At 40.2% G+C, this 9,236-nt stretch overlaps 1 protein-coding gene across 3 annotated transcripts in view; it reads right to left on the bottom strand.

The window, feature by feature from the left end:
* The window catches only part of LOC122647159, a 73,714-nt gene that overhangs the window by 46,021 nt on the left and 18,457 nt on the right, over positions 1-9,236 (bottom strand). The gene's annotated exons all lie outside the window — the stretch shown is intronic.

Genomic DNA, 9,236 nt, shown 5'->3' with positions numbered 1-9,236 from the left:
AACCCCCAACTAATTTATCATCAATAAACAAATGAGAAGTTGAATATCATAATAATTTGTCTTGTCTATAATTGACAGAGGCCCACTTTATTTATAGATAAGAAAAGGAAAACAAATAAGATATATTAGGTAGAGATGACTCATCCTAACATTAACACCAGATACATTGAACGTAGACACATGACATACATTAACACTCCCCTCAAGTTGGTGCATATATGTCTCTCATGCCCAACTTGCATACAATGGGATGAAGCAACTTACAATGTAAACCCTTTGTGAACACATCAGCCAATTGATTCTCCATGGTACAAAAGGAATACAGATGGTGCCTTGTTCGAGTTTATCTTTGATGAATTGTTGGTTAATCTCAATATGCTTGATCATGCCATACTGGACCGGAATGTAAGCTATATTGATTATTTGCTGCCTTGTTATTACAATCCAGTCTCATAGCTTCTGTAACAGTTACACCCAAATCACTAAATAACACCTTAAGCCACACAAGCTCACAGACTCCATGTCCCATTGCCCGGTACTCTGCTTTTACACTTGATCTAGACACTACTGATCAAGGATTTAAGTCTCGGACCGTATCGTATCATCTCGGCCGATACGTCTCGGTATCGGTCGTGGTCGATACGATACAGGCCAAGACGTATCTTTTTTTAAAAAAAATGCAAATGTCTCGACTGTATCAAGACGTATCGACCGAGACGTACCGATACGATACAGCCGAGAGTTTTTAAAAATATTATTTTATTATATTTAAAAAACGATACATATCGAGACGTATCGAGTCGTCTCGATATGTATCGTTAACTTAAAAAACACATGGCCATTTCATTCTTGTCACTTGAAACTTGATTTCTAGCAGTCCTGGAGGAAAAAAGCTCTTCCCAGCTTTGAGAAACCCTTCCAAAAACACATTTAAACTTGCTTTTTGGGTAAGATTTCTTGAGGGCTTTCAATTCTTTGCCAAAAACGAACTTAGAGGAGCTGAAATCACATCATTTGGTGGATCTAACAGCCCACATTCGAATTCAAAAGCTGTTCTTGAAGGGTTAGGTAAGTTTTTTGAAAAAAACTTGAATCTTTTGCTTTAATCTTTGATTATTGGTATGTTTTTTGGTATGAATCAAAGAGAATATGTTAAACAGACATAGAAATTGCATTCTTTGTATGCATTTACAAAGATTTTGTTTCAAATCCATGTTTCTTTGACCATTTTTACCCAAAAGCGAAAATTCCTTCTTTAAAATGATTTTTTTTTTTTTTTTTTTTCCTTCTTAACTTTAAAACAAATGGTAATGTTTATAAGATATGGAGTACATTATGTATAGATGTATGACATCCCAAGAAGATTATACATTTACCCTAAAATCTTTTTTTTTTTTTTTTTTTTTTTGGGTATTTTCTGAATTTATAAAATACTTTAAAAAAATGTAAAAAATCTGATTTTTCCATCTATACTCTTTCATTATAGTTTGATAAAATATATAATTGGCTGAAATAGAATCAAAGACTTAGATTCATATATGTAGTACATTATGTCATTTTTTTTCATTATTTAAAAAATTAAATAATGTGTAACTAGTTGTAGAAAATATAAAAATGTTTAAATATTGTTTAGGGCAACTTTGCTAGGTAGTAAATACATGAAAATGATGCAATGCATGACATGCATCATAATGTCTGTCTATACTTGTATAAATAATAAATTATTGATGTGTGGATTTGAATATTGTTTAATATATATCTTATATAGTTATCTATTTTTGTTTGGTATTTAGGACGATGCCGCGACAACAAGACATTGGGTGGTCTTATTGTACCAAAATAATAAAAATAATAGATTGCATACATAGTGCAACTTCTGTGACACCCAACATCTTGGAGGTGGGGTAACTCGGCAAAAAGAGCACATGGCAGGAGGATATGGAAATGTTTCCAAGTGTACAAAGTGCCCTGTAGAGTTAACTCTGTTAAGCAGGGCAATGCAAAAACGCCTTAGAGATTCCAAAAAAAAATCCAAGCAAGCACATGATGATGTTGATGCCTTGGTGGAAAATTTGATGGAAGATTTTGAAAATTATGAAGGATCGGATATGGAAGCAGAGGAGGACCCAGAGTTGGCATTGGCGATGAAACAATCAAGACATGAAGCAAAAGAGCAACAATGGAGAGCTGAGCAATTGATTAGAAGTCAATCAGCTCGACCCAGCCAGGGCCCTGTAGATATTGGTGTTGGCTCCTCTTGTCGTCCATCTCTAAGTAAGGGTAAGCAACCTGTTGGCTTTAGTAGAGCAACCAGTGTGAAGGGGATGTTTGACCGGTTTACAAAGAGTGGTAAGGGTAAGAGAAAGAAGAGCCCAGATATCAGAGACATGGATCCTAATGTCTATAGACCAAGGGATGCTGGCCAACAGAGGATTGAAGAAAGCTTTCAACCCAAAACACTTAATAAAAGGATAGGCAGAGCAATCTCCAGATGGTTCCACAGTTCTATGATTCCACCACATAAGGCCAAAGATCCCCACTTCAAGGCAATGGTAAAGGAGATTCAACGGTGTGGGAAAAATGTTAAGCCACCCACACCTAATGAGATTGTTGGGCCTTACTTGGATGATATTGTCAAAGAGGTGCATGAGTATGTGGAGAGGTTCAAGGAGAAGTGGCCACTATATGGAGTAACAACCATGTGTAATGGATAGAGTAGACCAACAAGATTATCCATCATCAATTTTCTTATCTACTGTGATGGAAGGACGATCTTCCACAAGTCGGTCAATGCATCTAGTGAAATCAAAAATGTCAATTAGTTGTACAAGTTAATGGATGAAGTTGTGGAGGACATAGGAGAAGAAAATGTTGTCCAAGCAGTAACTGACAATGCAGCAAATTTCAAGAAGGCTGGTCAGTTGCTTATGTTAAAGAGGCAACATCTATTTTGGACACCATGTGCAGCTCATTGCATAGATTTGATGTTCAAGGATATAGGAGAATTGCCCAAGGTCCAAAAGTTGGTTGGTAATGCAAGGAAAATCACCAACTTTATTTACAACCATAGTTGGGTTTTGGCATTGATGAGGAGTTACACACAAGGGGATTTAGTGAGGCCTGCAACAACAAGATTTGCAACAAATTACATTGCAATTGATAGCCTCATTTCCCGAAAGCATGGGCTGCTACAGATGTTCACCTCTACTGAGTGGTTGACTAGCAATTATGCAAGGTCTGAAATTGGGAGATTTGTTCAAGATCTTGTCACCTCCTCAAAGTTTTGGGCTGCGATGGGCCGACTTTATAATGTTATAATGCCGCTCTTTTGTCTGCTTCGAGAGGTTGATGGGGATAAAGAGCAAACCATGGGTAAGATGGTAGAGGCCATGGGATGTGTGAAGAGAAAAATACATGAGAATAACCCAACATCAAACAAGAAGTATTTGAAGATTATATCCGATCGATTGGAAAATATGTTGGTTTAAGATGTTCATTGGGCAGGTAATCTTATAAGTATATGACTTTGGTTTCATTTTAAACACTTATTAGTTAGTAAGTTACTATTTATTTATTTATTATTAGAATTTCTAGATTTCTAACCATCCATTACAAGCCATGTGCAGCATATTATTTGAATCCGGATATCCAACACTCCAATGATATAGGGTGTAGACCGGATCTATTGCGTGCCCTAAGGAATGTTGTGAACAGAATGGAGCCAGATGTAGCGAAGGCCACACTTGTCAAGGATGAGGTTAGAGCTAAATTAGTTGTATAAATGATTGAAACCAAGAATAGAGTGATTGGTGGAAGTGGAACTAATATTTTTTTTTTTTTAATACCTCTCTAGGCTAAGTATTTTCGGGAGGCCACTCGTGGTTTTGTTGATAGAATGGTTATCCATGCTAGGAGCACACAACGCCCAGGTAAGTTAGGTTTACCTAATTTATTATATCATTTAAAATTTGTTTTAAGGTTTTATCTTTTAATATTTCATTTATTATTATGCAACTGATTGGTGGCTCAATTATGGGGGTACTAGTGCTCCACACTTAACCCGAATTGCAATTCGACTGTTATCCCTGACGGCATCCTCTAGTGGCTGCGAACGTAACTGGAGTACATTCGGGTTGATACACACCAAACCCCGGAATCGTCTCAGTTATTCAAAGTTGGAGAAGCTAGTGTATGTCCATTACAACATGAAGCTGAAGCTTAAATATTTAGAGTTGGAAAGAGAAGGAGATGATGTAGATGTCAACCCAATCAACATCAACCACCTACTTGACGATGAAGATCCAGTTAGAGCATGGATAGAGGATACCGATAAGGTATTGGTGATGGATCAATTAAGTGAGGATCGCCAGACAACCAAACCTGATGCAGTGATAGAGAGCATCATTCAACAGATGGATGAGGATGTAACATAGCCACCATCACAAGAGCCTTGTCCTAATGTTGAAGAAAATGAAAGTAGCTCTGAAGAAGGTTTAGTCAGGAGGACGAGGTCAGGTCATCCGTATGGAGGAACTCAACAACATGTTGATGATGAGGATGAAGACGACGATGGTGATGATGATGGTGATGGTGATGGTGATGGTGATGGTGATGGTGGTGGTGGTGGTGGTTCTGTTGCTGCTACTACTGCTGCTGCTGCTGATGATGATGATGATGACGATGATGATGATGATGATGATGATGGTAGTGGTGGTGGTGGTGGTGGTGGTGGTGGTGGTGGTGGTGGTGGCCATGGTGCTGGAGGTAGTGGTGGTGCTGGAGGTAGTGGTGGTAGCCATGAGGCTTCACAACATCGTGCTGGGGTTCAGTTCACATGTGATGTAGGATACACACATACTACCCAAGATATGGATCATGGTCCTGAGCCTGCTGGCCATAAGACTTACTCGCGGAAGCCGCATAAGGGCAAGTCTGCCAAGCACTCCCACAATCCATATGATAGTGATGTACTTATGAGTGGCATGGAGTCACTTAGCATTAATTCTGATTATGCTGGTGCTTCATCAGGCCATGGGCATTATGCATCAGGTTCTTCTTCAGGCTATGGACATGGGGCTTCTGTAGGGTATGGAAGTTATGGATACGAGAGAATCAAGCACAAGCAAAACCTCGTGCTTTCATGACATTAGCCACTCCAAAGCAGTACACGATTCTACTATGAATGGGAGAGTCACTACCATCAGTATTTTGACTGGGCTCAGTATTGTGTTTATGTTCGGACAGTACACAACATCATCCTAGTCACTCCTATTGTTGAAGACCCTTACAGACATGACTTTGATCCACCCCGACATTCTTCATGGCAATAGAGTGACTCTACATGTAAGGAATTTCATCTTTTAATCTTTTATAACAATTTCAAAGTGCCGCACTTGTCTGGTTATTGATTATTCACAATTCTTAGTATATATGCATGATATATGACACAAATTGCTTGTTTATATTGTTTTTTGTGTCCAAAAGTGTATTTTCATGTGTATTTTGATCATTTTCATGCATTTCTGCACCGATCGATATGTATCTCCGATACGATACGTCTCTTAAAATCGCCTGACCGATACAATACCCGATACCGATACTTAAATCCTTGTTACTGATTGCTTCTTGCTTCTCTAGGTGACTAGATTCCCTCCAAGGAAAGTACTGTACCCTGAGGCAGAACGCCAACCATCAATAGAACCAGCAGTCAACATCCATAAAAGCTTCTAACTTCAGATTACCATTGTTGGAAAATAAGAGACCTTTTCCAGTGGCTGATTTTAAATATCTCAGAATTTTGTATACTGACTCGAGATGTGTAGTCTGTGGATCGCATAGTTATCAAGGCAGCAAGGTGGCCAAAGCATTGGAGAGGGTCCAAAATTAAGGCGACACCAATAAGACGGCAAGGCGCCCGCCTAGGTGACCAAGGAGCCTGGACACCTAGGCAACGCCTTGATAACTATGATGGATCGTGTAAGAATTGGCTGACAATCCCTACTGTGTATGCAATATCTGGCCAGGTATGAGAGAGGTATATCAAGCTCCCAACTAATCTTTGATAACTTTCTCTATCTATAGGGTCAACACCCTTGCTGTTGAATGATGATTGAGCTCAATAGGAGAGCCAGCAGGCTTACATCCAAGCATTCTTGTCTCAATGAGAAGATTTAGGACAAACTTTCTTAGGGAAATAAAGATACCCCCTCAACCAAGCAACTCCAGAGCGCGCTAGCATGCTAGAACAACAAGACAAGGCTTTTGTGCCCAATTATTAGTAAGCTGATCGTAGAGCACCATTGCGCGTTAGTGACCTATGACCAGCCTTTTCTTGTTGCTGATCGTAGACCACTCTCCCCCGGTGGTCGAGCTGATTTACCGTTGGCGCCCCTGTTGAGTTTTTATTTTCTTGTTGGGGCTTTGCGAGATAACACCAGCTGTAGCAACTGGAGGACGGGATAACATATCTGCTATCTTGTTTTGAGCACCTTTACCACACCTCATAATCAGATGGAACTGCTGCATCCCATCCAACGGACGTTTCGTGATTGTTGTAGTTTGGAAGGCCAGTTGGCCGATGAGAATTATGCACAATTGTTTCCTCGCCCACCAAGTCATCTCTTCCCCACACACCGCACCAATGCATAGAGCTCTTTCTCATAAGTGGGACGATTGAGAACTACACCACTGAATTTCTCATCAAAGAAGATTAGCCTCTTCCGCAGGAAGCGAGACCGCGCCCATGGCGCAATCACTCCCATTTGTCTCAATATCGGGTTGTCCCCCCACCAACAATGTGTCCTAAGTGGGCCCCTGCATCAACCTTTTCAAAATAAAGGGCTGTTTTGGAAACGATCTGACTAGAAAGTCATTCAAAACTTGATCGAAGAACCAGCGTTTATTGAATAAGCTATAGAGTCGATTAAAAAAACGTACTAGTTTGAAAGGCTCATTGGAATTGATCCACTACAGGATTTACATTATACGCTACAGAAGCACCCTGCTAGATCAGGCAACTTCTAGTCCAAAAAAATTCAGAGAGGTCCCAAATCTTTAATCTCGAACTCTTTTGCTAATTGGGCCTTTATCTTGAAGATTTCAGCATCATCACTACCTGTCTAATGTAGAAGGGGTTCAGCTAAGAACCACTCTACAGTAGGATCGTTAATAGTTGCAGCAGATCATCAATAATAGAAGCAAATGAATTTAGAAAGAAAATACCAAAAATAGAAGATAGCAAATACTAGGCAAACCAGCAGTGAAAATAAGCTCCAAAGAGGATTGAGTTTCAGTCTTGATGAGGTGAATGTTTGCTCCAAGTTTGGTCCTATTCCGATGGACAGAAGTAGAGATCAGAGTTGATCTTGAAAATAGAAGGTAGGACTCAGAATTAGAAGGTGATGGCCTGCAGAGCAATCCAGCCAACAGCAGGGGGTGGAATCGGGATTGAGTGGAGCCTCAACAGCAGTGAAGAAGTCCTCCAATTCTTAGCCTGTTCTGATCACTGGATGTGGAGACATGAGACACAGAAGCTGCAACACTAAATCAGATTGCAGGGAGTAGCAGCAGACTTCAATCGATGGGTAACCGCAACAGCAGCCTCTGGAATTGATTGGAGATAATTGGAGCTTTCAAGGATCTTCATTGCAGTGGCAGTAATCACAATATAACAGCAACTCAAGGGAATCGATTGGGATAAGAAGAGAAGATAGGAGAAGAAAGGAACAGGGATAAGGAGATTTGGCTCTCACCAGCCAGGCTTTCTCAGTCCTTCATGGGTTTCGGCTCTCACCAGCCAGGCTCCCTGCCCTTCATCCTCACAATGGGTTAAGAAACTTGCTTGAAGCAATACTCAATCATTCACTAAATCGTTGGTCGAGGGGCCTCTAAGGGCATTACATAATTATGAGCAGCTATGCTTGCCTTACAAGTAAGAGAAAATTAGAAACTTGCAAGAAAAGGAAACAAACTGAAAATAGAAACTTAAGGAAAATAGAAACTTCTAAATAAAAGCTAAGCCTACTTTCTAAATCTGGAATTAGAAACTAAAGAGCTAAGGTTGCTTAATAGACAACCACAAAATATTTAAAAGAATAATTCTAAAAATAGAAACTAAACTAAACTTATAATTCCCATACAGAGGCAAAATTGAGTCTTCTAATATAGTCTTCACATGATCTGGTCTTGGGCCCCACAAGATCTTCTAGTAGCATTCACACTAATGCAAAATAAGGGGTTGTGATACTGTTCACATGAACACTGTTTTGGCATCTTTTTCTTCATACTTGATCTACATCACTGTCACTCACTATTATATCATCAACATATACAATGAGAGCGGTGACCTTACCATCTCCATGTTTGATGAACAAGGTGTGATCAGGTAGGGAGGTATGAACAAAAATGGTCAGAGGAACTAGTTATATGATCAGAAGCTCTAGAATCAAGGAGCATGATGGACAAGAACCAGAAGAGACATGAAAAATAGCTTACTAGGCAAGATTGGAAGTAGAGGCAGGGCTAGGCGCAAAAGGAGTGGTCCCAAGCTGAGACATCATGCGCTGAAGTGCAAGTAACTGGTCCAAAGAAAAGGGTGTTGTAGAAGCAACTGCAAAGTGGGCCGTCCAAGCTGAGAAGTATCAGTAGGCTCAGTGAGATGTGGCTGCTAGCGAGTAGAACTTTGTTTCCCATCACTACCCCCTTTAGGATGACCGTGTAGTTTCCAACATGTCTCACAGGTATGCCGAGGTCTGCCACAATCCACAAATAGTTGCATTTGACTGGTTCTCTAGTACTGGATGCAGCCTTAGGAGCAAAAGGTTCCCCACTTGCAAGTGTTAAACCAGAGGCGAGTGACGTGGCACAACAGATGGCATCATGATAGAACGGTGCCAATCCCCATGTTGAAGCAAGTTATATGCCTGAAGAAGGGTGGGAAACTTATCCCGACCAAGAATCTAAACGTGAATCTGGCCATGCTCTGGATTCAGGCCAGTAAGAAAGTCATAGACCTGTTCCATTACACGCTCTTTCTGAAAAGTAGCGGCATCAGTAGTACATGCCATGGGAACAAGGTGATAGAAATCCAGTTATTGCTAGAGAGCATTCAAAGCAGCATAATATGATGTAAGAGACAAATCCTTCTAAGTAGTCTCACGAACCTGTCAGCGGAGCTCGAAGATATGTGCATAGTTACTGGTCTAGGCATATGTCTATTATACAGCATCCCATAATTC

The sequence above is a fragment of the Telopea speciosissima genome, chromosome 1, assembly GCF_018873765.1.
Source record: "Telopea speciosissima isolate NSW1024214 ecotype Mountain lineage chromosome 1, Tspe_v1, whole genome shotgun sequence".
NCBI classification, from domain to species: Eukaryota; Viridiplantae; Streptophyta; class Magnoliopsida; order Proteales; family Proteaceae; genus Telopea; species Telopea speciosissima.
Note: the sequence above shows the minus strand (reverse complement) of the source record. Positions and strands in the feature narration are given on the sequence as shown.